The 25,094-nt window shown below is 38.8% G+C and overlaps 21 pseudogenes; all 21 read left to right on the forward strand.

Annotated features, from left to right (window-relative positions):
• Window positions 1-192: 192 nt before the first annotated feature.
• On the forward strand, window positions 193-311 carry LOC127958242 (uncharacterized; annotated as a pseudogene).
• A 1,261-nt stretch (window positions 312-1,572) lies between these two features.
• Window positions 1,573-1,691, forward strand: LOC127959347 (uncharacterized; annotated as a pseudogene).
• Window positions 1,692-2,951: 1,260 nt separating this feature from the next.
• On the forward strand, window positions 2,952-3,070 carry LOC127959352 (uncharacterized; annotated as a pseudogene).
• A 371-nt stretch (window positions 3,071-3,441) lies between these two features.
• On the forward strand, window positions 3,442-3,560 carry LOC127957372 (uncharacterized; annotated as a pseudogene).
• Window positions 3,561-4,968: 1,408 nt separating this feature from the next.
• On the forward strand, window positions 4,969-5,087 carry LOC127957376 (uncharacterized; annotated as a pseudogene).
• A 1,395-nt stretch (window positions 5,088-6,482) lies between these two features.
• Window positions 6,483-6,601, forward strand: LOC127961190 (uncharacterized; annotated as a pseudogene).
• Window positions 6,602-7,858: 1,257 nt separating this feature from the next.
• Window positions 7,859-7,977, forward strand: LOC127964262 (uncharacterized; annotated as a pseudogene).
• A 2,550-nt stretch (window positions 7,978-10,527) lies between these two features.
• On the forward strand, window positions 10,528-10,646 carry LOC127961545 (uncharacterized; annotated as a pseudogene).
• Window positions 10,647-11,906: 1,260 nt separating this feature from the next.
• On the forward strand, window positions 11,907-12,025 carry LOC127963098 (uncharacterized; annotated as a pseudogene).
• Window positions 12,026-13,288: 1,263 nt separating this feature from the next.
• Window positions 13,289-13,407, forward strand: LOC127958247 (uncharacterized; annotated as a pseudogene).
• Window positions 13,408-14,670: 1,263 nt separating this feature from the next.
• Window positions 14,671-14,789, forward strand: LOC127958254 (uncharacterized; annotated as a pseudogene).
• A 372-nt stretch (window positions 14,790-15,161) lies between these two features.
• Window positions 15,162-15,280, forward strand: LOC127957379 (uncharacterized; annotated as a pseudogene).
• Window positions 15,281-16,550: 1,270 nt separating this feature from the next.
• On the forward strand, window positions 16,551-16,669 carry LOC127959356 (uncharacterized; annotated as a pseudogene).
• A 1,261-nt stretch (window positions 16,670-17,930) lies between these two features.
• On the forward strand, window positions 17,931-18,049 carry LOC127959358 (uncharacterized; annotated as a pseudogene).
• A 371-nt stretch (window positions 18,050-18,420) lies between these two features.
• Window positions 18,421-18,539, forward strand: LOC127957381 (uncharacterized; annotated as a pseudogene).
• A 1,262-nt stretch (window positions 18,540-19,801) lies between these two features.
• On the forward strand, window positions 19,802-19,920 carry LOC127959362 (uncharacterized; annotated as a pseudogene).
• A 371-nt stretch (window positions 19,921-20,291) lies between these two features.
• Window positions 20,292-20,410, forward strand: LOC127957387 (uncharacterized; annotated as a pseudogene).
• Window positions 20,411-21,670: 1,260 nt separating this feature from the next.
• On the forward strand, window positions 21,671-21,789 carry LOC127959363 (uncharacterized; annotated as a pseudogene).
• Window positions 21,790-22,159: 370 nt separating this feature from the next.
• LOC127957394 (uncharacterized) lies at window positions 22,160-22,278 on the forward strand (annotated as a pseudogene).
• A 1,271-nt stretch (window positions 22,279-23,549) lies between these two features.
• On the forward strand, window positions 23,550-23,668 carry LOC127959367 (uncharacterized; annotated as a pseudogene).
• A 1,269-nt stretch (window positions 23,669-24,937) lies between these two features.
• LOC127959374 (uncharacterized) lies at window positions 24,938-25,056 on the forward strand (annotated as a pseudogene).
• Window positions 25,057-25,094: the final 38 nt, after the last annotated feature.

Here is a 25,094-nt window from a genome sequence, read left to right on the forward strand (position 1 = left end):
AAAAAAAAAAAAAAAAAGAGTCAATGCCCGATCTCTTAATCTTAGCAGGTATTGGCCTGGTTAGTGCTTGGATGGGAGACCGCCTGGGAATACCAGGTGCTTTAAGCTTTAGGGTTTTCTTTCCTACTTATATAATGTACCGGCGATTAGATTGGCTGATCTTTAAATAGCTCTCTCTTTGCAGCAGTCTTTGCTTATGGCCATACCACCCTGGCTATGCCAGATCATGTCTGAGCTCGGAAGCTAAGCAGGTTTGGGCCTGGTTAGTAATTGGATGGGAGACCTCCTGGTAATACCAGTTGCTCTAAGATTTTTGTAAATTTTTCACAAATTATATAATAATCTTGAAAAAAAAAAGAGTGAATGCCCATTCTTTGAATCTTAGCAGTCATGGACCTGTTTAGTGTCTGGATGGGAGACCGCCTCGGAATACCAGGTGCTCTAATATTATTGGAAATTTATTACTAATTATATAATAATCTTAAAAAAAAGAGCCAATGCCCGATCTCTTAATCTTAGCAGGTATTGGCCTGGTTAGTGCTTGGATGGGAGACCGCCTCGGAATACCAGGTGCTGTAAGCTTTTGGATTTTCATTCCTACTTATATAATGTATGGGCGATTTGATTGGCTGATCTTTAAATAGTCTTCTCTTTGCAGTATCCTTCGCTTGCGACCGTAACAACCTGGCTATGCCTGATCTCGTCTGCTCTCGGAAGCTAAGCAGGTTTGGTCCTGTATAATGTACCGGCGATTAGATTGGCTGATCTTTAAATAGCTCTCTCTTTGCAGCAGTCTTCGCTTATGGCCATTCCACCCTGGCTATGCCAGATCATGTCTGAGCTCGGAAACTAAGCAGGTTTCGGCCTGGTTAGTAATTGGATGGCAGACCCCCTGGTAATACCAGTTGCTTTAAGATTTTTGGAAATTTTTCACAAATTATATAATAATCTTGCAAGAAAAAAAGAAAGGAGTCAATGCCCCATATCTGAATCTTAGCAGGTATGGGCCTGGTTAGTAATTGGATGGGAGACACCCTGGTAATACCAGTTGCTTTAAGATTTTTGGAAATTTTTCACAAATTATATAATAATCTTGCAAAAAAAAAAGAGTAAATGCCCAATCTTTGAATCTTAGAAGGTATGGACCTGTTTAGTGCTTGGATGGGAGACCGCCTCGGAATACCAGTTGCTGTAATATTTTTGGAAATTTGTACTAATTATATAATTATCTTGAAACAAAAAGAGTCAATGCCCAATCTTTGAATCTTAGCAGCTATGGACCTGTTTAGTGTTTGGATGGGAGACCGCCTCGGAAAACCAGGTGCTCTAATATTATTGGAAATTCATTACTAATTATATAATAATCTTTAAAAAAAAAAAAAAAAAAAAAAAAAAAAGAGTCAATGCCCGATCTCTTAATCTTAGCAGGTATTGGCCTGGTTAGTGCTTGGATGGAAGACCGCCTGGGAATACCAGGTGCTTTAAGCTTTAGGGTTTTCTTTCCTACTTATATAATGTACCGACGATTAGATTGGCTGATCTTTAAATAGCTCTCTCTTTGCAGCAGTCTTTGCTTATGGCCATACCACCCTGGCTATGCCAGATCATGTCTGAGCTCGGAAGCTAAGCAGGTTTGGGCCTGGTTAGTAATTGGATGGGAGACCCCCTGGTAATACCAGTTGCTCTAAGATTTTTGTAAATTTTTCACAAATTATATAATAATCTTGAAAAAAAAAGAGTGAATGCCCATTCTTTGAATCTTAGCAGTCATGGACCTGTTTAGTGTCTGGATGGGAGACCGCCTCGGAATACCAGGTGCTCTAATATTATTGGAAATTTATTACTAATTATATAATAATCTTAAAAAAAAGAGCCAATGCCCGATCTCTTAATCTTAGCAGGTATTGGCCTGGTTAGTGCTTGGATGGGAGACCGCCTCGGAATACCAGGTGCTGTAAGCTTTTGGATTTTCATTCCTACTTATATAATGTATGGGCGATTTGATTGGCTGATCTTTAAATAGTCTTCTCTTTGCAGTATCCTTCGCTTGCGACCGTAACAACCTGGCTATGCCTGATCTCGTCTGCTCTCGGAAGCTAAGCAGGTTTGGTCCTGTATAATGTACCGGCGATTAGATTGGCTGATCTTTAAATAGCTCTCTCTTTGCAGCAGTCTTCGCTTATGGCCATTCCACCCTGGCTATGCCAGATCATGTCTGAGCTCGGAAACTAAGCAGGTTTCGGCCTGGTTAGTAATTGGATGGCAGACCCCCTGGTAATACCAGTTGCTTTAAGATTTTTGGAAAATTTTCACAAATTATATAATAATCTTGCAAGAAAAAAAGAAAGGAGTCAATGCCCCATATCTGAATCTTAGCAGGTATGGGCCTGGTTAGTAATTGGATGGGAGACACCCTGGTAATACCAGTTGCTTTAAGATTTTTGGAAATTTTTCACAAATTATATAATAATCTTGCAAAAAAAAGAGTAAATGCCCAATCTTTGAATCTTAGAAGGTATGGACCTGTTTAGTGCTTGGATGGGAGACCGCCTCGGAATACCAGTTGCTGTAATATTTTTGGAAATTTGTACTAATTATATAATTATCTTGAAACAAAAAGAGTCAATGCCCAATCTTTGAATCTTAGCAGCTATGGACCTGTTTAGTGTTTGGATGGGAGACCGCCTCGGAAAACCAGGTGCTCTAATATTATTGGAAATTCATTACTAATTATATAATAATCTTTAAAAAAAAAAAAAAAAAAAAAAAAAAAAAAGAGTCAATGCCCGATCTCTTAATCTTAGCAGGTATTGGCCTGGTTAGTGCTTGGATGGGAGACCGCCTGGGAATACCAGGTGCTTTAAGCTTTAGGGTTTTCTTTCCTACTTATATAATGTACCGGCGATTAGATTGGCTGATCTTTAAATAGCTCTCTCTTTGCAGCAGTCTTTGCTTATGGCCATACCACCCTGGCTATGCCAGATCATGTCTGAGCTCGGAAGCTAAGCAGGTTTGGGCCTGGTTAGTAATTGGATGGGAGACCCCCTGGTAATACCAGTTGCTCTAAGATTTTTGTAAATTTTTCACAAATTATATAATAATCTTGAAAAAAAAAAGAGTCAATGCTCATTCTTTGAATCTTAGCAGTCATGGACCTGTTTAGTGTCTGGATGGGAGACCGCCTCGGAATACCAGGTGCTCTAATATTATTGGAAATTTATTACTAATTATATAATAATCTTAAAAAAAAAAAAAAAAAAAAAAAAGAGTCAATGCCCGATCTCTTAATCTTAGCAGGTATTGGCCTGGTTAGTGCTTGGATGGGAGACCGCATGGGAATAACAGGTGCTTTAAGCTTTAGGGTTTTCTTTCCTACTTATATAATGTACCGGCGATTAGATTGACTGATCTTTAAATAGCTCTCTCTTTGCAGCAGTCTTCGCTTATGGCCATACCACCCTGGCTATGCCAGATCATGTCTGAGCTCGGAAGCTAAGCAGGTTTGGGCCTGGTTAGTAATTGGATGGGAGACCCCCTGGTAATACCAGTTGCTTTAAGATTTTTGTAAATTTTTCACAAATTATATAATAATCTTGAAAAAAAAAAGAGTGAATGCCCATTCTTTGAATCTTAGCAGTCATTGACCTGTGTAGTGTTTGGATGGGAGACCCCCTGGTAATACCAGGTGCTCTAATATTATTGGAAATGTATTACTAATTATATAATAATCTTAAAAAAAAAGAGCCAATGCCCGATCTCTTAATCTTAGCAGGTATTGGCCTGGTTAGTGCTTGGATGGGAGACCGCCTCGGAATACCAGGTGCTGTAAGCTTTTGGATTTTCATTCCTACTTATATAATGTATGGGCGATTTGATTGGCTGATCTTTAAATAGTCTTCTCTTTGCAGTATCCTTCGCTTGCGACCGTAACAACCTGGCTATGCCTGATCTCGTCTGCTCTCGGAAGCTAAGCAGGTTTGGTCCTGTATAATGTACCGGCGATTAGATTGGCTGATCTTTAAATAGCTCTCTCTTTGCAGCAGTCTTCGCTTATGGCCATTCCACCCTGGCTATGCCAGATCATGTCTGAGCTCGGAAACTAAGCAAGTTTCGGCCTGGTTAGTAATTGGATGGCAGACCCCCTGGTAATACCAGTTGCTTTAAGATTTTTGGAAATTTTTCACAAATTATATAATAATCTTGCAAGAAAAAAAGAAAGGAGTCAATGCCCCATATCTGAATCTTAGCAGGTATGGGCCTGGTTAGTAATTGGATGGGAGACACCCTGGTAATACCAGTTGCTTTAAGATTTTTGGAAATTTTTCACAAATTATATAATAATCTTGAAAAAAAAAAAAAAAGTCAATGCCCGATCTCTGAATAATAGCAGGTTTTGCCTGGTTAGTACTTGGATGGAAGACGGCCGGGAAATACCAGTTGCTGTAATATTTTTGGCAATTTTTACTAATTACATAATAATCTTGCAACAAAAAAAAAAAAAAAAAAAAGAGTAAATGCCCAATCTTTGAATCTTAGGAGGTATGGACCTGTTTAGTGCTTGGATGGGAGACCGCCTCGGAATACCAGTTGCTGTAATATTTTTGGAAATTTGTACTAATTATATAATTATCTTGAAACAAAAAGAGTCAATGCCCAATCTTTGAATCTTAGCAGCTATCGACCTGTTTAGTGTTTGGATGGGAGACCGCCTCGGAAAACCAGGTGCTCTAATATTATTGGAAATTTATTACTAATTATATAATAATCTTTAAAAAAAAAAAAAAAAAAAAAAAGAGTCAATGCCCGATCTCTTAATCTTAGCAGGTATTGGCCTGGTTAGTGCTTGGATGGGAGACCGCATGGGAATAACAGGTGCTTTAAGCTTTAGGGTTTTCTTTCCTACTTATATAATGTACCGGCGATTAGATTGACTGATCTTTAAATAGCTCTCTCTTTGCAGCAGTCTTCGCTTATGGCCATACCACCCTGGCTATGCCAGATCATGTCTGAGCTCGGAAGCTAAGCAGGTTTGGGCCTGGTTAGTAATTGGATGGGAGACCCCCTGGTAATACCAGTTGCTTTAAGATTTTTGTAAATTTTTCACAAATTATATAATAATCTTGAAAAAAAAAAGAGTGAATGCCCATTCTTTGAATCTTAGCAGTCATTGACCTGTGTAGTGTTTGGATGGGAGACCCCCTGGTAATACCAGGTGCTCTAATATTATTGGAAATGTATTACTAATTATATAATAATCTTAAAAAAAAAGAGCCAATGCCCGATCTCTTAATCTTAGCAGGTATTGGCCTGGTTAGTGCTTGGATGGGAGACCGCCTCGGAATACCAGGTGCTGTAAGCTTTTGGATTTTCATTCCTACTTATATAATGTATGGGCGATTTGATTGGCTGATCTTTAAATAGTCTTCTCTTTGCAGTATCCTTCGCTTGCGACCGTAACAACCTGGCTATGCCTGATCTCGTCTGCTCTCGGAAGCTAAGCAGGTTTGGTCCTGTATAATGTACCGGCGATTAGATTGGCTGATCTTTAAATAGCTCTCTCTTTGCAGCAGTCTTCGCTTATGGCCATTCCACCCTGGCTATGCCAGATCATGTCTGAGCTCGGAAACTAAGCAAGTTTCGGCCTGGTTAGTAATTGGATGGCAGACCCCCTGGTAATACCAGTTGCTTTAAGATTTTTGGAAATTTTTCACAAATTATATAATAATCTTGCAAGAAAAAAAGAAAGGAGTCAATGCCCCATATCTGAATCTTAGCAGGTATGGGCCTGGTTAGTAATTGGATGGGAGACACCCTGGTAATACCAGTTGCTTTAAGATTTTTGGAAATTTTTCACAAATTATATAATAATCTTGAAAAAAAAAAAAAAAGTCAATGCCCGATCTCTGAATAATAGCAGGTTTTGCCTGGTTAGTACTTGGATGGAAGACGGCCGGGAAATACCAGTTGCTGTAATATTTTTGGCAATTTTTACTAATTACATAATAATCTTGCAACAAAAAAAAAAAAAAAAAAAAGAGTAAATGCCCAATCTTTGAATCTTAGGAGGTATGGACCTGTTTAGTGCTTGGATGGGAGACCGCCTCGGAATACCAGTTGCTGTAATATTTTTGGAAATTTGTACTAATTATATAATTATCTTGAAACAAAAAGAGTCAATGCCCAATCTTTGAATCTTAGCAGCTATCGACCTGTTTAGTGTTTGGATGGGAGACCGCCTCGGAAAACCAGGTGCTCTAATATTATTGGAAATTTATTACTAATTATATAATAATCTTTAAAAAAAAAAAAAAAAAAAAAAAAGAGTCAATGCCCGATCTCTTAATCTTAGCAGGTATTGGCCTGGTTAGTGCTTGGATGGGAGACCGCCTGGGAATACCAGGTGCTTTAAGCTTTAGGGTTTTCTTTCCTACTTATATTAGATTGGCTGATCTTTAAATAGCTCTCTCTTTGCAGCAGTCTTCGCTTATGGCCATACCACCCTGTCTATGCCAGATCATGTCTGAGCTCGGAAGCTAAGCAGGTTTGGGCCTGGTTAGTAATTGGATGGGAGACCCCCTGGTAATACCAGTTGCTTTAAGATTTTTGTAAATTTTTCACAAATTATATAATAATCTTGAAAAAAAAAAGAGTGAATGCCCATTCTTTGAATCTTAGCAGTCATTGACCTGTGTAGTGTTTGGATGGGAGACCCCCTGGTAATACCAGGTGCTCTAATATTATTGGAAATTTATTACTAATTATATAATAATCTTAAAAAAAAAGAGCCAATGCCCGATCTCTTAATCTTAGCAGGTATTGGCCTGGTTAGTGCTTGGATGGGAGACCGCCTCGGAATACCAGGTGCTGTAAGCTTTTGGATTTTCATTCCTACTTATATAATGTATGGGCGATTTGATTGGCTGATCTTTAAATAGTCTTCTCTTTGCAGTATCCTTCGCTTGCGACCGTAACAACCTGGCTATGCCTGATCTCGTCTGCTCTCGGAAGCTAAGCAGGTTTGGTCCTGTATAATGTACCGGCGATTAGATTGGCTGATCTTTAAATAGCTCTCTCTTTGCAGCAGTCTTCGCTTATGGCCATTCCACCCTGGCTATGCCAGATCATGTCTGAGCTCGGAAACTAAGCAGGTTTCGGCCTGGTTAGTAATTGGATGGCAGACCCCCTGGTAATACCAGTTGCTTTAAGATTTTGGGAAATTTTTCACAAATTATATAATAATCTTGCAAGAAAAAAAGAAAGGAGTCAATGCCCCATATCTGAATCTTAGCATGTATGGGCCTGGTTAGTAATTGGATGGGAGACACCCTGGTAATACCAGTTGCTTTAAGATTTTTGGAAATTTTTCACAAATTATATAATAATCTTGAAAAAAAAAAAAAAAAGTCAATGCCCGATCTCTGAATAATAGCAGGTTTTGCCTGGTTAGTACTTGGATGGAAGACGGCCGGGAAATACCAGTTGCTGTAATATTTTTGGTAATTTTTACTAATTACATAATAATCTTGCAACAACAAAAAAAAAAAAAAGAGTAAATGCCCAATCTTTGAATCTTAGGAGGTATGGACCTGTTTAGTGCTTGGATGGGAGACCGCCTCGGAAAACCAGGTGCTCTAATATTATTGGAAATTTATTACTAATTATATAATAATCTTTAAAAAAAAAAAGAAAAAAAAAAAGAGTCAATGCCCGATCTCTTAATCTTAGCAGGTATTGGCCTGGTTAGTGCTTGGATGGGAGACCGCCTGGGAATACCAGGTGCTTTAAGCTTTAGGGTTTTCTTTCCTACTTATATTAGATTGGCTGATCTTTAAATAGCTCTCTCTTTGCAGCAGTCTTCGCTTATGGCCATACCACCCTGTCTATGCCAGATCATGTCTGAGCTCGGAAGCTAAGCAGGTTTGGGCCTGGTTAGTAATTGGATGGGAGAACCCCTGGTAATACCAGTTGCTTTAAGATTTTTGTAAATTTTTTACAAATTATATAATAATCTTGAAAAAAAAAAGAGTCAATGCCCATTCTTTGAATCTTAGCAGTCATGGACCTGTTTAGTGTCTGGATGGGAGACCGCCTCGGAATACCAGGTGCTCTAATATTATTGGAAATTTATTACTAATTATATAATAATCTTAAAAAAAAAAAAAAAAAAAAAAGAGTCAATGCCCGATCTCTTAATCTTAGCAGGTATTGGCCTGGTTAGTGCTTGGATGGAAGACCGCCTGGGAATACCAGGTGCTTTAAGCTTTAGGGTTTTCTTTCCTACTTATATAATGTACCGACGATTAGATTGGCTGATCTTTAAATAGCTCTCTCTTTGCAGCAGTCTTTGCTTATGGCCATACCACCCTGGCTATGCCAGATCATGTCTGAGCTCGGAAACTAAGCGTCAATGCCCCATATCTGAATCTTAGCAGGTATGGGCCTGGTTAGTAATTGGATGGGAGACACCCTGGTAATACCAGTTGCTTTAAGATTTTTGGAAATTTTTCACAAATTATATAATAATCTTGAAAAAAAAAAAAAGTCAATGCCCGATCTCTGAATAATAGCAGGTTTTGCCTGGTTAGTACTTGGATGGAAGACGGCCGGGAAATACCAGTTGCTGTAATATTTTTGGCAATTTTTACTAATTACATAATAATCTTGCAACAAAAAAAAAAAAAGAGTAAATGCCCAATCTTTGAATCTTAGGAGGTATGGACCTGTTTAGTGCTTGGATGGGAGACCGCCTCGGAATACCAGTTGCTGTAATATTTTTGGAAATTTGTACTAATTATATAATTATCTTGAAACAAAAAGAGTCAATGCCCAATCTTTAAATCTTAGCAGCTATGGACCTGTTTAGTGTTTGGATGGGAGACCGCCTCGGAAAACCAGGTGCTCTAATATTATTGGAAATTCATTACTAATTATATAATAATCTTTAAAAAAAAAAAAAAAAAAAAAAGAGTCAATGCCCGATCTCTTAATCTTAGCAGGTATTGGCCTGGTTAGTGCTTGGATGGGAGACCGCCTGGGAATACCAGGTGCTTTAAGCTTTAGGGTTTTCTTTCCTACTTATATAATGTACCGGCGATTAGATTGACTGATCTTTAAATAGCTCTCTCTTTGCAGCAGTCTTCGCTTATGGCCATACCACCCTGGCTATGCCAGATCATGTCTGAGCTCGGAAGCTAAGCACGTTTGGGCCTGGTTAGTAATTGGATGGGAGACCCCCTGGTAATACCAGTTGATTTAAGATTTTTGTAAATTTTTCACAAATTATATAATAATCTTGAAAAAAAAAAGAGTGAATGCCCATTCTTTGAATCTTAGCAGTCATTGACCTGTGTAGTGTTTGGATGGGAGACCCCCTGGTAATACCAGGTGCTCTAATATTATTGGAAATTTATTACTAATTATATAATAATCTTAAAAAAAAAGAGCCAATGCCCGATCTCTTAATCTTAGCAGGTATTGGCCTGGTTAGTGCTTGGATGGGAGACCGCCTCGGAATACCAGGTGCTGTAAGCTTTTGGATTTTCATTCCTACTTATATAATGTATGGGCGATTTGATTGGCTGATCTTTAAATAGTCTTCTCTTTGCAGTATCCTTCGCTTGCGACCGTAACAACCTGGCTATGCCTGATCTCGTCTGCTCTCGGAAGCTAAGCAGGTTTGGTCCTGTATAATGTACCGGCGATTAGATTGGCTGATCTTTAAATAGCTCTCTCTTTGCAGCAGTCTTCGCTTATGGCCATTCCACCCTGGCTATGCCAGATCATGTCTGAGCTCGGAAACTAAGCAGGTTTCGGCCTGGTTAGTAATTGGATGGCACACCCCCTGGTAATACCAGTTGCTTTAAGATTTTTGGAAATTTTTCACAAATTATATAATAATCTTGCAAGAAAAAAAGAAAGGAGTAAATGCCCCATATCTGAATCTTAGCAGGTATGGGCCTGGTTAGTAATTGGATGGGAGACACCCTGGTAATACCAGTTGCTTTAAGATTTTTGGAAATTTTTCACAAATTATATAATAATCTTGCAAAAAAAAAAAAAAAAGAGTAAATGCCCAATCTTTGAATCTTAGAAGGTATGGACCTGTTTAGTGCTTGGATGGGAGACCGCCTCGGAATACCAGTTGCTGTAATATTTTTGGAAATTTGTACTAATTATATAATTATCTTGAAACAAAAAGAGTCAATGCCCAATCTTTGAATCTTAGCAGCTATGGACCTGTTTAGTGTTTGGATGGGAGACCGCCTCGGAAAACCAGGTGCTCTAATATTATTGGAAATTCATTACTAATTATATAATAATCTTTAAAAAAAAAAAAAAAAAAAAAAAAAAAAGAGTCAATGCCCGATCTCTTAATCTTAGCAGGTATTGGCCTGGTTAGTGCTTGGATGGGAGACCGCCTGGGAATACCAGGTGCTTTAAGCTTTAGGGTTTTCTTTCCTACTTATATAATGTACCGGCGATTAGATTGGCTGATCTTTAAATAGCTCTCTCTTTGCAGCAGTCTTTGCTTATGGCCATACCACCCTGGCTATGCCAGATCATGTCTGAGCTCGGAAGCTAAGCAGGTTTGGGCCTGTTTAGTAATTGGATGGGAGACCCCCTGGTAATACCAGTTGCTCTAAGATTTTTGTAAATTTTTCACAAATTATATAATAATCTTGAAAAAAAAAAGAGTGAATGCCCATTCTTTGAATCTTAGCAGTCATGGACCTGTTTAGTGTCTGGATGGGAGACCGCCTCGGAATACCAGGTGCTCTAATATTATTGGAAATTTATTACTAATTATATAATAATCTTAAAAAAAAGAGCCAATGCCCGATCTCTTAATCTTAGCAGGTATTGGCCTGGTTAGTGCTTGGATGGGAGACCGCCTCGGAATACCAGGTGCTGTAAGCTTTTGGATTTTCATTCCTACTTATATAATGTATGGGCGATTTGATTGGCTGATCTTTAAATAGTCTTCTCTTTGCAGTATCCTTCGCTTGCGACCGTAACAACCTGGCTATGCCTGATCTCGTCTGCTCTCGGAAGCTAAGCAGGTTTGGTCCTGTATAATGTACCGGCGATTAGATTGGCTGATCTTTAAATAGCTCTCTCTTTGCAGCAGTCTTCGCTTATGGCCATTCCACCCTGGCTATGCCAGATCATGTCTGAGCTCGGAAACTAAGCAGGTTTCGGCCTGGTTAGTAATTGGATGGCAGACCCCCTGGTAATACCAGTTGCTTTAAGATTTTTGGAAATTTTTCACAAATTATATAATAATCTTGCAAGAAAAAAAGAAAGGAGTCAATGCCCCATATCTGAATCTTAGCAGGTATGGGCCTGGTTAGTAATTGGATGGGAGACACCCTGGTAATACCAGTTGCTTTAAGATTTTTGGAAATTTTTCACAAATTATATAATAATCTTGCAAAAAAAAAAGAGTAAATGCCCAATCTTTGAATCTTAGAAGGTATGGACCTGTTTAGTGCTTGGATGGGAGACCGCCTCGGAATACCAGTTGCTGTAATATTTTTGGAAATTTGTACTAATTATATAATTATCTTGAAACAAAAAGAGTCAATGCCCAATCTTTGAATCTTAGCAGCTATGGACCTGTTTAGTGTTTGGATGGGAGACCGCCTCGGAAAACCAGGTGCTCTAATATTATTGGAAATTCATTACTAATTATATAATAATCTTTAAAAAAAAAAAAAAAAAAAAAAAAAAAGAGTCAATGCCCGATCTCTTAATCTTAGCAGGTATTGGCCTGGTTAGTGCTTGGATGGGAGACCGCCTGGGAATACCAGGTGCTTTAAGCTTTAGGGTTTTCTTTCCTACTTATATAATGTACCGGCGATTAGATTGGCTGATCTTTAAATAGCTCTCTCTTTGCAGCAGTCTTTGCTTATGGCCATACCACCCTGGCTATGCCAGATCATGTCTGAGCTCGGAAGCTAAGCAGGTTTGGGCCTGGTTAATAATTGGATGGGAGACCCCCTGGTAATACCAGTTGCTCTAAGATTTTTGTAAATTTTTCACAAATTATATAATAATCTTGAAAAAAAAAAGAGTGAATGCCCATTCTTTGAATCTTAGCAGTCATGGACCTGTTTAGTGTCTGGATGGGAGACCGCCTCGGAATACCAGGTGCTCTAATATTATTGGAAATTTATTACTAATTATATAATAATCTTAAAAAAAAGAGCCAATGCCCGATCTCTTAATCTTAGCAGGTATTGGCCTGGTTAGTGCTTGGATGGGAGACCGCCTCGGAATACCAGGTGCTGTAAGCTTTTGGATTTTCATTCCTACTTATATAATGTATGGGCGATTTGATTGGCTGATCTTTAAATAGTCTTCTCTTTGCAGTATCCTTCGCTTGCGACCGTAACAACCTGGCTATGCCTGATCTCGTCTGCTCTCGGAAGCTAAGCAGGTTTGGTCCTGTATAATGTACCGGCGATTAGATTGGCTGATCTTTAAATAGCTCTCTCTTTGCAGCAGTCTTCGCTTATGGCCATTCCACCCTGGCTATGCCAGATCATGTCTGAGCTCGGAAACTAAGCAGGTTTCGGCCTGGTTAGTAATTGGATGGCAGACCCCCTGGTAATACCAGTTGCTTTAAGATTTTTGGAAATTTTTCACAAATTATATAATAATCTTGCAAGAAAAAAAGAAAGGAGTCAATGCCCCATATCTGAATCTTAGCAGGTATGGGCCTGGTTAGTAATTGGATGGGAGACACCCTGGTAATACCAGTTGCTTTAAGATTTTTGGAAATTTTTCACAAATTATATAATAATCTTGCAAAAAAAAAAGAGTAAATGCCCAATCTTTGAATCTTAGAAGGTATGGACCTGTTTAGTGCTTGGATGGGAGACCGCCTCGGAATACCAGTTGCTGTAATATTTTTGGAAATTTGTACTAATTATATAATTATCTTGAAACAAAAAGAGTCAATGCCCAATCTTTGAATCTTAGCAGCTATGGACCTGTTTAGTGTTTGGATGGGAGACCGCCTCGGAAAACCAGGTGCTCTAATATTATTGGAAATTCATTACTAATTATATAATAATCTTTTAAAAAAAAAAAAAAAAAAAAAAAAAAAAAGAGTCAATGCCCGATCTCTTAATCTTAGCAGGTATTGGCCTGGTTAGTGCTTGGATGGGAGACCGCCTGGGAATACCAGGTGCTTTAAGCTTTAGGGTTTTCTTTCCTACTTATATAATGTACCGGCGATTAGATTGGCTGATCTTTAAATAGCTCTCTCTTTGCAGCAGTCTTTGCTTATGGCCATACCACCCTGGCTATGCCAGATCATGTCTGAGCTCGGAAGCTAAGCAGGTTTGGGCCTGGTTAGTAATTGGATGGGAGACCTCCTGGTAATACCAGTTGCTCTAAGATTTTTGTAAATTTTTCACAAATTATATAATAATCTTGAAAAAAAAAAGAGTGAATGCCCATTCTTTGAATCTTAGCAGTCATGGACCTGTTTAGTGTCTGGATGGGAGACCGCCTCGGAATACCAGGTGCTCTAATATTATTGGAAATTTATTACTAATTATATAATAATCTTAAAAAAAAGAGCCAATGCCCGATCTCTTAATCTTAGCAGGTATTGGCCTGGTTAGTGCTTGGATGGGAGACCGCCTCGGAATACCAGGTGCTGTAAGCTTTTGGATTTTCATTCCTACTTATATAATGTATGGGCGATTTGATTGGCTGATCTTTAAATAGTCTTCTCTTTGCAGTATCCTTCGCTTGCGACCGTAACAACCTGGCTATGCCTGATCTCGTCTGCTCTCGGAAGCTAAGCAGGTTTGGTCCTGTATAATGTACCGGCGATTAGATTGGCTGATCTTTAAATAGCTCTCTCTTTGCAGCAGTCTTCGCTTATGGCCATTCCACCCTGGCTATGCCAGATCATGTCTGAGCTCGGAAACTAAGCAGGTTTCGGCCTGGTTAGTAATTGGATGGCAGACCCCCTGGTAATACCAGTTGCTTTAAGATTTTTGGAAATTTTTCACAAATTATATAATAATCTTGCAAGAAAAAAAGAAAGGAGTCAATGCCCCATATCTGAATCTTAGCAGGTATGGGCCTGGTTAGTAATTGGATGGGAGACACCCTGGTAATACCAGTTGCTTTAAGATTTTTGGAAATTTTTCACAAATTATATAATAATCTTGCAAAAAAAAAAGAGTAAATGCCCAATCTTTGAATCTTAGAAGGTATGGACCTGTTTAGTGCTTGGATGGGAGACCGCCTCGGAATACCAGTTGCTGTAATATTTTTGGAAATTTGTACTAATTATATAATTATCTTGAAACAAAAAGAGTCAATGCCCAATCTTTGAATCTTAGCAGCTATGGACCTGTTTAGTGTTTGGATGGGAGACCGCCTCGGAAAACCAGGTGCTCTAATATTATTGGAAATTCATTACTAATTATATAATAATCTTTTAAAAAAAAAAAAAAAAAAAAAAAAAAAAAGAGTCAATGCCCGATCTCTTAATCTTAGCAGGTATTGGCCTGGTTAGTGCTTGGATGGGAGACCGCCTGGGAATACCAGGTGCTTTAAGCTTTAGGGTTTTCTTTCCTACTTATATAATGTACCGGCGATTAGATTGGCTGATCTTTAAATAGCTCTCTCTTTGCAGCAGTCTTTGCTTATGGCCATACCACCCTGGCTATGCCAGATCATGTCTGAGCTCGGAAGCTAAGCAGGTTTGGGCCTGGTTAGTAATTGGATGGGAGACCTCCTGGTAATACCAGTTGCTCTAAGATTTTTGTAAATTTTTCACAAATTATATAATAATCTTGAAAAAAAAAAGAGTCAATGCCCATTCTTTGAATCTTAGCAGTCATGGACCTGTTTAGTGTCTGGATGGGAGACCGCCTCGGAATACCAGGTGCTCTAATATTATTGGAAATTTATTACTAATTATATAATAATCTTAAAAAAAAAAAAAAAAAAAAAAAAAGAGTCAATGCCCGATCTCTTAATCTTAGCAGGTATTGGCCTGGTTAGTGCTTGGATGGGAGACCGCCTGGGAATAACAGGTGCTTTAAGCTTTAGGGTTTTCTTTCCTACTTATATAATGTACCGGCGATTAGATTGACTGATCTTTAAATAGCTCTCTCTTTGCAGCAGTCTTCGCTTATGGCCATACCACCCTGGCTATGCCAGATCATGTCTGAGCTCGGAAGCTAAGCAGGTTTGGGCCTGGTTAGTAATTGGATGGGAGACCCCCTGGTAATACCAGTTGCTTTAAGATTTTTGTAAATTTTTCACAAATTATATAATAATCTTGAAAAAAAAAAGAGTGAATGCCCATTCTTTGAATCTTAGCAGTCATTGACCTGTGTAGTGTTTGGATGGGAGACCCCCTGGTAATACCAGGTGCTCTAATATTATTGGAAATGTATTACTAATTATATAATAATCTTTAAAAAAAAGAGCCAATGCCCGATCTCTTAATCTTAGCAGGTATTGGCCTGGTTAGTGCTTGGATGGGAGACCGCCTCGGAATACCAGGTGCTGTAAGCTTTTGGATTTTCATTCCTACTTATATAATGTATGGGCGATTTGATTGGCTGATCTTTAAATAGTCTTCTCTTTGCAGTATCCTTCGCTTGCGACCGTAACAACCTGGCTATGCCTGATCTCGTCTGCTCTCGGAAGCTAAGCAGGTTTGGTCCTGTATAATGTACCGGCGATTAGATTGGCTGATCTTTAAATAGCTCTCTCTTTGCAGCAGTCTTCGCTTATGGCCATTCCACCCTGGCTATGCCAGATCATGTCTGAGCTCGGAAACTAAGCAGGTTTCGGCCTGGTTAGTAATTGGATGGCAGACCCCCTGGTAATACCAGTTGCTTTAAGATTTTTGGAAATTTTTCACAAATTATATAATAATCTTGCAAGAAAAAAAAGAAAGGAGTCAATGCCCCATATCTGAATCTTAGCAGGTATGGGCCTGGTTAGTAATTGGATGGGAGACACCCTGGTAATACCAGTTGCTTTAAGATTTTTGGAAATTTTTCACAAATTATATAATAATCTTGCAAAAAAAAAAAAAAAAAGAGTAAATGCCCAATCTTTGAATCTTAGAAGGTATGGACCTGTTTAGTGCTTGGATGGGAGACCGCCTCGGAATACCAGTTGCTGTAATATTTTTGGAAATTTGTACTAATTATATAATTATCTTGAAACAAAAAGAGTCAATGCCCAATCTTTGAATCTTAGCAGCTATGGACCTGTTTAGTGTTTGGATGGGAGACCGCCTCGGAAAACCAGGTGCTCTAATATTATTGGAAATTCATTACTAATTATATAATAATCTTTAAAAAAAAAAAAAAAAAAAAAAAAAAAAGAGTCAATGCCCGATCTCTTAATCTTAGCAGGTATTGGCCTGGTTAGTGCTTGGATGGAAGACCGCCTGGGAATACCAGGTGCTTTAAGCTTTAGGGTTTTCTTTCCTACTTATATAATGTACCGACGATTAGATTGGCTGATCTTTAAATAGCTCTCTCTTTGCAGCAGTCTTTGCTTATGGCCATACCACCCTGGCTATGCCAGATCATGTCTGAGCTCGGAAGCTAAGCAGGTTTGGGCCTGGTTAGTAATTGGATGGGAGACCCCCTGGTAATACCAGTTGCTCTAAGATTTTTGTAAATTTTTCACAAATTATATAATAATCTTGAAAAAAAAAGAGTGAATGCCCATTCTTTGAATCTTAGCAGTCATGGACCTGTTTAGTGTCTGGATGGGAGACCGCCTCGGAATACCAGGTGCTCTAATATTATTGGAAATTTATTACTAATTATATAATAATCTTAAAAAAAAGAGCCAATGCCCGATCTCTTAATCTTAGCAGGTATTGGCCTGGTTAGTGCTTGGATGGGAGACCGCCTCGGAATACCAGGTGCTGTAAGCTTTTGGATTTTCATTCCTACTTATATAATGTATGGGCGATTTGATTGGCTGATCTTTAAATAGTCTTCTCTTTGCAGTATCCTTCGCTTGCGACCGTAACAACCTGGCTATGCCTGATCTCGTCTGCTCTCGGAAGCTAAGCAGGTTTGGTCCTGTATAATGTACCGGCGATTAGATTGGCTGATCTTTAAATAGCTCTCTCTTTGCAGCAGTCTTCGCTTATGGCCATTCCACCCTGGCTATGCCAGATCATGTCTGAGCTCGGAAACTAAGCAGGTTTCGGCCTGGTTAGTAATTGGATGGCAGACCCCCTGGTAATACCAGTTGCTTTAAGATTTTTGGAAAATTTTCACAAATTATATAATAATCTTGCAAGAAAAAAAGAAAGGAGTCAATGCCCCATATCTGAATCTTAGCAGGTATGGGCCTGGTTAGTAATTGGATGGGAGACACCCTGGTAATACCAGTTGCTTTAAGATTTTTGGAAATTTTTCACAAATTATATAATAATCTTGCAAAAAAAAGAGTAAATGCCCAATCTTTGAATCTTAGAAGGTATGGACCTGTTTAGTGCTTGGATGGGAGACCGCCTCGGAATACCAGTTGCTGTAATATTTTTGGAAATTTGTACTAATTATATAATTATCTTGAAACAAAAAGAGTCAATGCCCAATCTTTGAATCTTAGCAGCTATGGACCTGTTTAGTGTTTGGATGGGAGACCGCCTCGGAAAACCAGGTGCTCTAATATTATTGGAAATTCATTACTAATTATATAATAATCTTTAAAAAAAAAAAAAAAAAAAAAAAAAAAAAAAGAGTCAATGCCCGATCTCTTAATCTTAGCAGGTATTGGCCTGGTTAGTGCTTGGATGGGAGACCGCCTGGGAATACCAGGTGCTTTAAGCTTTAGGGTTTTCTTTCCTACTTATATAATGTACCGGCGATTAGATTGGCTGATCTTTAAATAGCTCTCTCTTTGCAGCAGTCTTTGCTTATGGCCATACCACCCTGGCTATGCCAGATCATGTCTGAGCTCGGAAGCTAAGCAGGTTTGGGCCTGGTTAGTAATTGGATGGGAGACCCCCTGGTAATACCAGTTGCTCTAAGATTTTTGTAAATTTTTCACAAATTATATAATAATCTTGAAAAAAAAAAGAGTCAATGCTCATTCTTTGAATCTTAGCAGTCATGGACCTGTTTAGTGTCTGGATGGGAGACCGCCTCGGAATACCAGGTGCTCTAATATTATTGGAAATTTATTACTAATTATATAATAATCTTAAAAAAAAAAAAAAAAAAAAAAAAGAGTCAATGCCCGATCTCTTAATCTTAGCAGGTATTGGCCTGGTTAGTGCTTGGATGGGAGACCGCCTGGGAATAACAGGTGCTTTAAGCTTTAGGGTTTTCTTTCCTACTTATATAATGTACCGGCGATTAGATTGACTGATCTTTAAATAGCTCTCTCTTTGCAGCAGTCTTCGCTTATGGCCATACCACCCTGGCTATGCCAGATCATGTCTGAGCTCGGAAGCTAAGCAGGTTTGGGCCTGGTTAGTAATTGGATGGGAGACCCCCTGGTAATACCAGTTGCTTTAAGATTTTTGTAAATTTTTCACAAATTATATAATAATCTTGAAAAAAAAAAGAGTGAATGCCCATTCTTTGAATCTTAGCAGTCATTGACCTGTGTAGTGTTTGGATGGGAGACCCCCTGGTAATACCAGGTGCTCTAATATTATTGGAAATGTATTACTAATTATATAATAATCTTAAAAAAAAAGAGCCAATGCCCGATCTCTTAATCTTAGCAGGTATTGGCCTGGTTAGTGCTTGGATGGGAGACCGCCTCGGAATACCAGGTGCTGTAAGCTTTTGGATTTTCATTCCTACTTATATAATGTATGGGCGATTTGATTGGCTGATCTTTAAATAGTCTTCTCTTTGCAGTATCCTTCGCTTGCGACCGTAACAACCTGGCTATGCCTGATCTCGTCTGCTCTCGGAAGCTAAGCAGGTTTGGTCCTGTATAATGTACCGGCGATTAGATTGGCTGATCTTTAAATAGCTCTCTCTTTGCAGCAGTCTTCGCTTATGGCCATTCCACCCTGGCTATGCCAGATCATGTCTGAGCTCGGAAACTAAGCAGGTTTCGGCCTGGTTAGTAATTGGATGGCAGACCCCCTGGTAATACCAGTTGCTTTAAGATTTTTGGAAATTTTTCACAAATTATATAATAATCTTGCAAGAAAAAAAGAAAGGAGTCAATGCCCCATATCTGAATCTTAGCAGGTATGGGCCTGGTTAGTAATTGGATGGGAGACACCCTGGTAATACCAGTTGCTTTAAGATTTTTGGAAATTTTTCACAAATTATATAATAATCTTGCAAAAAAAAGAGTAAATGCCCAATCTTTGAATCTTAGAAGGTATGGACCTGTTTAGTGCTTGGATGGGAGACCGCCTCGGAATACCAGTTGCTGTAATATTTTTGGAAATTTGTACTAATTATATAATTATCTTGAAACAAAAAGAGTCAATGCCCAATCTTTGAATCTTAGCAGCTATGGACCTGTTTAGTGTTTGGATGGGAGACCGCCTCGGAAAACCAGGTGCTCTAATATTATTGGAAATTCATTACTAATTATATAATAATCTTTAAAAAAAAAAAAAAAAAAAAAAAAAAAAAAGAGTCAATGCCCGATCTCTTAATCTTAGCAGGTATTGGCCTGGTTAGTGCTTGGATGGGAGACCGCCTGGGAATACCAGGTGCTTTAAGCTTTAGGGTTTTCTTTCCTACTTATATAATGTACCGGCGATTAGATTGGCTGATCTTTAAATAGCTCTCTCTTTGCAGCAGTCTTTGCTTATGGCCATACCACCCTGGCTATGCCAGATCATGTCTGAGCTCGGAAGCTAAGCAGGTTTGGGCCTGGTTAGTAATTGGATGGGAGACCCCCTGGTAATACCAGTTGCTCTAAGATTTTTGTAAATTTTTCACAAATTATATAATAATCTTGAAAAAAAAAAGAGTCAATGCTCATTCTTTGAATCTTAGCAGTCATGGACCTGTTTAGTGTCTGGATGGGAGACCGCCTCGGAATACCAGGTGCTCTAATATTATTGGAAATTTATTACTAATTATATAATAATCTTAAAAAAAAAAAAAAAAAAAAAAAAGAGTCAATGCCCGATCTCTTAATCTTAGCAGGTATTGGCCTGGTTAGTGCTTGGATGGGAGACCGCCTGGGAATAACAGGTGCTTTAAGCTTTAGGGTTTTCTTTCCTACTTATATAATGTACCGGCGATTAGATTGACTGATCTTTAAATAGCTCTCTCTTTGCAGCAGTCTTCGCTTATGGCCATACCACCCTGGCTATGCCAGATCATGTCTGAGCTCGGAAGCTAAGCAGGTTTGGGCCTGGTTAGTAATTGGATGGGAGACCCCCTGGTAATACCAGTTGCTTTAAGATTTTTGTAAATTTTTCACAAATTATATAATAATCTTGAAAAAAAAAAGAGTGAATGCCCATTCTTTGAATCTTAGCAGTCATTGACCTGTGTAGTGTTTGGATGGGAGACCCCCTGGTAATACCAGGTGCTCTAATATTATTGGAAATGTATTACTAATTATATAATAATCTTAAAAAAAAAGAGCCAATGCCCGATCTCTTAATCTTAGCAGGTATTGGCCTGGTTAGTGCTTGGATGGGAGACCGCCTCGGAATACCAGGTGCTGTAAGCTTTTGGATTTTCATTCCTACTTATATAATGTATGGGCGATTTGATTGGCTGATCTTTAAATAGTCTTCTCTTTGCAGTATCCTTCGCTTGCGACCGTAACAACCTGGCTATGCCTGATCTCGTCTGCTCTCGGAAGCTAAGCAGGTTTGGTCCTGTATAATGTACCGGCGATTAGATTGGCTGATCTTTAAATAGCTCTCTCTTTGCAGCAGTCTTCGCTTATGGCCATTCCACCCTGGCTATGCCAGATCATGTCTGAGCTCGGAAACTAAGCAGGTTTCGGCCTGGTTAGTAATTGGATGGCAGACCCCCTGGTAATACCAGTTGCTTTAAGATTTTTGGAAATTTTTCACAAATTATATAATAATCTTGCAAGAAAAAAAGAAAGGAGTCAATGCCCCATATCTGAATCTTAGCAGGTATGGGCCTGGTTAGTAATTGGATGGGAGACACCCTGGTAATACCAGTTGCTTTAAGATTTTTGGAAATTTTTCACAAATTATATAATAATCTTGCAAAAAAAAGAGTAAATGCCCAATCTTTGAATCTTAGAAGGTATGGACCTGTTTAGTGCTTGGATGGGAGACCGCCTCGGAATACCAGTTGCTGTAATATTTTTGGAAATTTGTACTAATTATATAATTATCTTGAAACAAAAAGAGTCAATGCCCAATCTTTGAATCTTAGCAGCTATGGACCTGTTTAGTGTTTGGATGGGAGACCGCCTCGGAAAACCAGGTGCTCTAATATTATTGGAAATTCATTACTAATTATATAATAATCTTTAAAAAAAAAAAAAAAAAAAAAAAAAAAAGAGTCAATGCCCGATCTCTTAATCTTAGCAGGTATTGGCCTGGTTAGTGCTTGGATGGGAGACCGCCTGGGAATACCAGGTGCTTTAAGCTTTAGGGTTTTCTTTCCTACTTATATAATGTACCGGCGATTAGATTGGCTGATCTTTAAATAGCTCTCTCTTTGCAGCAGTCTTTGCTTATGGCCATACCACCCTGGCTATGCCAGATCATGTCTGAGCTCGGAAGCTAAGCAGGTTTGGGCCTGGTTAGTAATTGGATGGGAGACCCCCTGGTAATACCAGTTGCTCTAAGATTTTTGTAAATTTTTCACAAATTATATAATAATCTTGAAAAAAAAAAGAGTCAATGCTCATTCTTTGAATCTTAGCAGTCATGGACCTGTTTAGTGTCTGGATGGGAGACCGCCTCGGAATACCAGGTGCTCTAATATTATTGGAAATTTATTACTAATTATATAATAATCTTAAAAAAAAAAAAAAAAAAAAAAAGAGTCAATGCCCGATCTCTTAATCTTAGCAGGTATTGGCCTGGTTAGTGCTTGGATGGGAGACCGCCTGGGAATAACAGGTGCTTTAAGCTTTAGGGTTTTCTTTCCTACTTATATAATGTACCGGCGATTAGATTGACTGATCTTTAAATAGCTCTCTCTTTGCAGCAGTCTTCGCTTATGGCCATACCACCCTGGCTATGCCAGATCATGTCTGAGCTCGGAAGCTAAGCAGGTTTGGGCCTGGTTAGTAATTGGATGGGAGACCCCCTGGTAATACCAGTTGCTTTAAGATTTTTGTAAATTTTTCACAAATTATATAATAATCTTGAAAAAAAAAAGAGTGAATGCCCATTCTTTGAATCTTAGCAGTCATTGACCTGTGTAGTGTTTGGATGGGAGACCCCCTGGTAATACCAGGTGCTCTAATATTATTGGAAATGTATTACTAATTATATAATAATCTTAAAAAAAAAGAGCCAATGCCCGATCTCTTAATCTTAGCAGGTATTGGCCTGGTTAGTGCTTGGATGGGAGACCGCCTCGGAATACCAGGTGCTGTAAGCTTTTGGATTTTCATTCCTACTTATATAATGTATGGGCGATTTGATTGGCTGATCTTTAAATAGTCTTCTCTTTGCAGTATCCTTCGCTTGCGACCGTAACAACCTGGCTATGCCTGATCTCGTCTGCTCTCGGAAGCTAAGCAGGTTTGGTCCTGTATAATGTACCGGCGATTAGATTGGCTGATCTTTAAATAGCTCTCTCTTTGCAGCAGTCTTCGCTTATGGCCATTCCACCCTGGCTATGCCAGATCATGTCTGAGCTCGGAAACTAAGCAGGTTTCGGCCTGGTTAGTAATTGGATGGCAGACCCCCTGGTAATACCAGTTGCTTTAAGATTTTTGGAATTTTTTCACAAATTATATAATAATCTTGCAAGAAAAAAAGAAAGGAGTCAATGCCCCATATCTGAATCTTAGCAGGTATGGGCCTGGTTAGTAATTGGATGGGAGACACCCTGGTAATACCAGTTGCTTTAATATTTTTGGAAATTTTTCACAAATTATATAATAATCTTGCAAAAAAAAAAAAAAAAAAGAGTAAATGCCCAATCTTTGAATCTTAGAAGGTATGGACCTGTTTAGTGCTTGGATGGGAGACCGCCTCGGAATACCAGTTGCTGTAATATTTTTGGAAATTTGTACTAATTATATAATTATCTTGAAACAAAAAGAGTCAATGCCCAATCTTTGAATCTTAGCAGCTATGGACCTGTTTAGTGTTTGGATGGGAGACCGCCTCGGAAAACCAGGTGCTCTAATATTATTGGAAATTCATTACTAATTATATAATAATCTTAAAAAAAAAAAAAAAAAAAAAAAAAAAAAAGAGTCAATGCCCGATCTCTTAATCTTAGCAGGTATTGGCCTGGTTAGTGCTTGGATGGGAGACCGCCTGGGAATACCAGGTGCTTTAAGCTTTAGGGTTTTCTTTCCTACTTATATAATGTACCGGCGATTAGATTGGCTGATCTTTAAATAGCTCTCTCTTTGCAGCAGTCTTTGCTTATGGCCATACCACCCTGGCTATGCCAGATCATGTCTGAGCTCGGAAGCTAAGCAGGTTTGGGCCTGGTTAGTAATTGGATGGGAGACCCCCTGGTAATACCAGTTGCTCTAAGATTTTTGTAAATTTTTCACAAATTATATAATAATCTTGAAAAAAAAAAGAGTCAATGCCCATTCTTTGAATCTTAGCAGTCATGGACCTGTTTAGTGTCTGGATGGGAGACCGCCTCGGAATACCAGGTGCTCTAATATTATTGGAAATTTATTACTAATTATATAATAATCTTAAAAAAAAGAGCCAATGCCCGATCTCTTAATCTTAGCAGGTATTGGCCTGGTTAGTGCTTGGATGGGAGACCGCCTCGGAATACCAGGTGCTGTAAGCTTTTGGATTTTCATTCCTACTTATATAATGTATGGGCGATTTGATTGGCTGATCTTTAAATAGTCTTCTCTTTGCAGTATCCTTCGCTTGCGACCGTAACAACCTGGCTATGCCTGATCTCGTCTGCTCTCGGAAGCTAAGCAGGTTTGGTCCTGTATAATGTACCGGCGATTAGATTGGCTGATCTTTAAATAGCTCTCTCTTTGCAGCAGTCTTCGCTTATGGCCATTCCACCCTGGCTATGCCAGATCATGTCTGAGCTCGGAAACTAAGCAGGTTTCGGCCTGGTTAGTAATTGGATGGCAGACCCCCTGGTAATACCAGTTGCTTTAAGATTTTTGGAAATTTTTCACAAATTATATAATAATCTTGCAAGAAAAAAAGAAAGGAGTCAATGCCCCATATCTGAATCTTAGCAGGTATGGGCCTGGTTAGTAATTGGATGGGAGACACCCTGGTAATACCAGTTGCTTTAAGATTTTTGGAAATTTTTCACAAATTATATAATAATCTTGCAAAAAAAAAAAAAAAAAGAGTAAATGCCCAATCTTTGAATCTTAGAAGGTATGGACCTGTTTAGTGCTTGGATGGGAGACCGCCTCGGAATACCAGTTGCTGTAATATTTTTGGAAATTTGTACTAATTATATAATTATCTTGAAACAAAAAGAGTCAATGCCCAATCTTTGAATCTTAGCAGCTATGGACCTGTTTAGTGTTTGGATGGGAGACCGCCTCGGAAAACCAGGTGCTCTAATATTATTGGAAATTCATTACTAATTATATAATAATCTTTAAAAAAAAAAAAAAAAAAAAAAAAAAAAAGAGTCAATGCCCGATCTCTTAATCTTAGCAGGTATTGGCCTGGTTAGTGCTTGGATGGGAGACCGCCTGGGAATACCAGGTGCTTTAAGCTTTAGGGTTTTCTTTCCTACTTATATAATGTACCGGCGATTAGATTGGCTGATCTTTAAATAGCTCTCTCTTTGCAGCAGTCTTTGCTTATGGCCATACCACCCTGGCTATGCCAGATCATGTCTGAGCTCGGAAGCTAAGCAGGTTTGGGCCTGGTTAGTAATTGGATGGGAGACCCCCTGGTAATACCAGTTGCTCTAAGATTTTTGTAAATTTTTCACAAATTATATAATAATCTTGAA

Source organism: Carassius gibelio, chromosome A3 (genome assembly GCF_023724105.1).
Source record: "Carassius gibelio isolate Cgi1373 ecotype wild population from Czech Republic chromosome A3, carGib1.2-hapl.c, whole genome shotgun sequence".
NCBI classification, from domain to species: domain Eukaryota; kingdom Metazoa; phylum Chordata; class Actinopteri; order Cypriniformes; family Cyprinidae; genus Carassius; species Carassius gibelio.